The sequence below is a fragment of the Apium graveolens genome, chromosome 4 (assembly GCF_009905375.1).
Source record: "Apium graveolens cultivar Ventura chromosome 4, ASM990537v1, whole genome shotgun sequence".
Lineage (NCBI taxonomy): Eukaryota > Viridiplantae > Streptophyta > Magnoliopsida > Apiales > Apiaceae > Apium > Apium graveolens.
In genome coordinates, this window is record NC_133650.1 from 65,518,734 (window position 1) to 65,524,765 (window position 6,032).

The following is a 6,032-nucleotide window of genomic DNA, read 5'->3' on the forward strand; positions in this document are numbered from 1 at the left end:
TCACTCTCAAAGGTAAAAATCACTGTGTTAACTGTGATGATTTACTAGCATGTTTTAAATTGCCTGAGAACAATGCCATGACACCACACACTGATAATGATGTATCCAGCATGTTAGATTCCATAGGTTATTCTCTTAACTCTGCTAGTTTAGGGAGTATTAAAAGAAAAGGCCTTAGGAAAGAATGGAGTTTTCTTGGGGATGCCTTTATCATGGTTTTCTCTGGGAAAATTAGTAATTTTGATGCCATAACTTCATCTCTTGTTAATATGCTCTATATGCTTGTTTCTGATAGGTATTTTAACTTTAGCAATTATGTTATGCTAGAATTGGGTACTAGATTAGGTAACAAAGCTAATAGACCTAATAACATCTATTATACTAGATTCTTTATGTTATTGGCTAACCATGTTGCTGAAGGTTTGGTCATAACCAATGAGAATAACAAACTCAAGTGCTGGGCACAAGAGAAAAGAGTTCTTGCAGATTTATTGAGAATGGATCTCAACAGCAGTGTACCATTGGTATATTTACCAATCATGGATGCACCTCAGGTAAGTGAGGTAATTGTTTCTACAACTCCTACTTCTTCCAACCCCTCTATTTCTTTATCTTCTAGTGTGCCCATGAAATCTGTGACAATGCCCCAACAGATTCCTACCAAGGTCACCAAAACTAAACTTTCAAAATCAAAGACAAAGAAAACCACCTCTGTTGTTTCTCAAAAGACAACAGTTGTAACACCTACCCTTAACCCTGAGGGGAGTGAACAGGGTGTGAGTGGTGAGGGGAGGGGTGAACATCAAAGAAACCCCCAGGATAAGGAAGGAGAGATAAGTGCTTCCCAAGCTAGCCAAGCCACAGTTTCTCAAAAAGCTGTGGTGGTTGAAAAGGTCTCTAGCATATCCCTAGCTGCATCCTCCCAAAAGGATGTAACTATTGAAAATAGTTCCCAACCAGGAACACAGAACAAACGAGGGAGGGACACTGAAGCCAAACACTCGCCAACAAAAGCTTTTATTAGAAGAAAGAGGGCTAGAACCCAATCTTCTACACAGGGTGTACACACTGCACAGATACATCCATCTGTATCTATGCCTTCTCAAACTCAGTTTGATGTGGCTTCAACAAATGTGGAGTCACAGCCCCATTCTCTCATAATTCACACACATCAATCACCACACACTTCATCACCATCTCTGGATGTGGATATGTTATTCCCATCAATTCCTGATTCTCCCTCTTTACAACTCAGAGAGGAGCCCCACTCAAATACAGGTGATCATCATCTTTTAGATGATTTGTTGGATCACCCGCAAATTCTTTCAGATGTAATTGAAGGATCTGTGTCACCAAAACTCAAATCAATCCACACAGATTTAACAGTTATATCACTTTCAATTTCTACTTCTTTTCCTTCTTCAACGGATATCACTCATCCGTTGACAAGTGGTTGTTCTTCAACGGATAAGCTTAACAGCAGTTATCCGTTGATACCATCAGTGTCACCTTCAACGGCTATTTCATATCCGTTGATAGTCTCTACACACACAACTGAAACAATTCCAAGTGTAGAAGACATGATTACTGTACAATCACTTTTAGGATTGAGGGAAGGGAGTGACAATTTGAGTGAGAGGCTGGGTTGCTCCCAGGCAAAAGGAGAGATTGAGAGCTCAAATAAGCATGCTATTTCTTCCAGCATGGCAAAAGTAAGTGAGAGGAGTACTACCTTAGTAGGTGAAGGTGAGGGTGTGAGGAGTGTGAGCCAGGGAGAGCCCCTGATGCAAGAATATAGAGAAAAAGAGAGAAAGGCAGGTACAGCAGATATAAGGGTGGATCCAGCCATTGCTAATGAGTCAATGATTGTGGATGATGCTGAAAAGGAAAGACAATTTCAGCAACATTACAAAGCTGTAATTGATAACATTTCCTTGGATGCTGACACTTTTACTCATCCTGTGTCAGCCTATCAGTTGTTGGCTGCTCAGGGCAATGAGGAGGCAGAAAAGACACTACATCTAGTACATACAACAGAATCTCTTCAAAGGGATAAAGCTGCTATTAACAAGATGCCTTCTACAGCTGGTGAGTCATCTGAGGAATTTGGAGTAAATTCTGATGATGATGACTCTGTTTCTTTTGATGGAAGCATGAACTTAGGGGGAGATGAAAGCCCTAGTTCTATTCCAAATTTACCTGAATGGGCCTTGACAAAGGAGTCTACACCAGGGAAATTCAATGTCTCCTTAGTCAAACAAATCAGTACTATCCAACAGGCCATTCAGAAAACTTCACATGCTGGTACCAAGGCAATCCTTACAGCTCACCTGGACTCACTGCATCTCATGAAGTTGCAGCAAGTAAGCCAGAATCAGAGTGTGGATGAACTCAAGAAGGATATTGCTGACTTGAAATCCTACAATTCTGAAAAATTGGATTCAGTCATGCCCTATGGTACAATGAAGGACTTATTGTTGAGATTGAAAAAGGATTCAAATACTGAAAAGAGGCTGGCTAAGTTAGAAGACAGAGTCCAAGTTATTGAAAATTCTTTGGCCAGCATTCTTCACAACCAACAATCTCAAACAAGTCTACTTATGCAGCTGGCAAAGGCACAAGGCTTGACCCCTCTCCTTGATGATAACAAAAAGGGGGAGAGAAAAAGGGAAGGGGAAGGAGAGCCATCTACAAAAATCCAGATATCTAAAGTGCTAGTTCCTGCCATCACTACTTCTCCAATTATGCAAATCAAAGGAAAGCCTGATGGAATTGACCTAATCCAGCTAGCAGCAGCTGAAATTCAAGTGAAAGAGCAAAGGAGGAGAATTGATGAAAGGGTGCAACAAGTGTTTGGCTCAACACAAGATAAATCAATATCTGTGAAACATAGCACAAAGGTTGAACCAATCATTATGGAGCACAAGCCAGAAAGGAGGAATAAGGTTGGAGAGACTTCTTTCAAGAATCTAAAACCTATGGTTCTCAAGCCCAACACTAGATCCAGCAAGGACTCCACAAAGAACCCCCTAGACTTTGCTCAGATGAAAGAAGTGGACTTTCCTCTTCCAAAGCCTGATGAAGACAAAGTTTTGGGTGCTAACATCATAAAGTACAAGGAGACCAAGAACATAGTTGAAAGAATAAAAATGGCCATTATCTTTAGAGAGGGAAAGAGTATCTGTGTGATGCAAGGACATCCCAAATTTCCAATGGCCAAGAGGGAAGAAACCAAAAGGTTTAAGAAAGAAGCTGAAAAACTCAAGGCTGACAAAAGAGCACAAGCAAAGCTTGAACAACAGCTAAAGTCAAGTCAAGCTGAAGGAGAGAAAGGAATTGAAGTCAGGGGTGAAGACAAGATTGCAAACCTAGATGAGGTTTTTGGGAGTATATTTGGTGAGAGTATGGAGGAAAGAGAGGAATGGCAGAAGGGAAACAGAAGAAAGGCCAAGGCACATAGAAGGAGTGAAGATAACACTGAAGAAACTAAATCAATATCTAAACCACTACCTTTCATACCTGAACCTTGTGTTGCTGATCCCACTATAAACATCCATGGTGAACTAATCATCCCAAAAGAGGAACCTATTGATTGGGACACCATCAAATTGCCTACATTTTTAACCACTCTTCCACTACCAAAGAAACAGAAAAGAAAATCCAAATCTACACCTCCCCTAACCTCTAAGAAATTCACTCAAAAACAAAAACCTAAGCCTATGCCACCCATTTCTAAAGATGATTATGTTCACATCTGTGACATAAAAGAAATTTCAGATATTGAACTCTATCTGGATGAGCTGGAGGATGTAAGGGGAATAGCTGCCTACAGACAGCTACCAGAGAGATTGGTGTTCAGATACAAAGGAACTGGGGAAAGAACATGGCCTCTCTACAGGATTCTGAATGAAGGCTACTCTACCTTGATCAGAGTCTTTTCAGCCATACAAAAGGATTCTGGCTTTAACAGGACTGCCAAGACTGAAATTCTCAACAAGATTGCCAACATAAGGAAAACTTGGAGGGAGCCCAATGCTTTGCCCAGAACTTTGCTCATTCAAGAAAGGGGAATTATAATCCACAAATCACCTCATTGGTTGATGGAATTTAGAGATGATAAAGGAGTCAGAAGATTTTTCAGACTTGAAGACCAACTCAAGATTGCCAGCAATGAAACTCTCAAGGAAATGCAATCTAAGTTGGATATCAGTGATAAAGATGAAGCTGAATTCTACAGACAACTCCAACTCCAAATTGAGGAAAATGACAAAGGGCTAGGAAAGAAAACAAGGGAACAAAGAAGAAAAAGATGATTTGCTCAGACTAAAGGAGCACCCTTGGAAATTCTGTAAATCTTCAATTACCTCCTAGTACATACACTTTTGCAGCACTTTTAATTTTCTACTTAGTTTCATTTCATATATTTGTTGAGTGTTTTGTTATCATCAAGTTAAACCTGAATTTATGTCTACAATTCTTATAGACATAAATAGGGGGAGATTGTTAGGAATATATGTGCATTAGTTTGATGATATATTTAACAAAACACTTAAGTAGAAGTTTAGTGTTTGTAGCCTCAACGGATAAGACCACATTGGCTATCCGTTGATGGTGCAGCTTTACTTAGAAATAAGTCTAGTATTGTAGCACATTTTAGTCTCTGTATTTAAGATATAATTCTTAGAAGTTGAGAGAAAATATAAGTCATGTTGACTACTAGAAGATATGCAAATAGGAAGGCCAATTGTAAATATTTCATGCCTTGTAATTTTGTATAAATGAAGTGGTATCAACGGATATTTTAAAGACCTTCAACGGATGAGAAACAAAGCTTCAACGGATGTCTCTAAAGCTTCAACGGATAGAGCTTCAACTGCTAACACATCAACGGATAAAGCCATCAACGGATGAAGGCTTCAACGGATGTTCTGTTAAATAGCAGTTGATAAGTGGTAGTTGTAACAGCAGACAGAGGCACATGGGTTGTCAGAGATAACTGAAATGTGGAAGCCTAATTTCAGGAACATCAGAAAAAGCAGCCGTTCTACTCTAGTACAAAGAGGCAATAGTCAACAAAGTACTTGAGTGATATGGAGAAGAAACAAGTGGAGAACTTATTTTATAATTGTATTTTTATCTTTGTCTTCACTTGTACACTTGGTGATATATAAACCAAGTAGCAGCTAGTAATTAGATAAGAATTTTTTCCAGTGCTGTTTAGAAAAATCTTGAGAGAAAAATTATCTAGTTTGTACTAGGATGCAACTGTGATCAACATCTTGAATCACAGATTTTCTGAAATACCATCTCTGGTGGAACAACAATCCACCAGAAAAGTTTTTAAGGTCTGTTGTGTTCTTTACATTAGTGCTTGAATATATATCTGTCTGTATTAGCTTAAAGCAATTCACACACTTGTTTATCTTGAACACAAAGCCTTTAAAACTTCTCAAAACTTGAAAAAGTTTTAAGATTTACATTCAACCCCCCTTCTGTAAATCTCATTGTTAGTTCACTAGGAATAACACTGTTCCCATTCTCTCTGAGGGACAAGGCTAAGAGCTGGTTACACTCTCTACCAGCTGGTTCGATTGCTACTTGGGAAGATCTTGCTCAAATGTTTCTCACTAAATTCTTCCCTATGGCGAAGACAACTGCAATCAGGAATGCTCTTACTCAATTTGTGTAGCAATCGGGAGAATCTATATATGAAGCTTGGGAGTGCTACAAGGAGATGCTTAGGAAGTGTCCTCATAATGGAATGCCTGATTGGATGATCATCAATTATTTCTATAATGGTTTGGGAGCACAGTCAAGACCCATGCTCGTTGCAACATCAGGTGGAACATTATGGGAAAAGAGCTATGAGGAAGCTTATGATCTAATTAAACTGATGGCTACTAATGAATATCAGTATCCAACCCAGAGATTGCCACAGGACAAGGTAGCAGGAGTTCTCGAAGTGGATACAACTTCAGCTATCACTGCTCAACTGAAGGCATTGTCTATGAAGATCGATTCTCAGGCTAACT

General features: G+C 39.3%; 1 non-coding gene across 1 annotated transcript; it reads right to left on the reverse strand.

The window, feature by feature from the left end:
- Positions 1-5,656: 5,656 nt before the first annotated feature.
- LOC141722078 (small nucleolar RNA R71) lies at positions 5,657-5,763 on the reverse strand. The gene has a single exon (XR_012575110.1). It is a non-coding gene; the product is annotated as a small nucleolar RNA R71 (small nucleolar RNA).
- Positions 5,764-6,032: the final 269 nt, after the last annotated feature.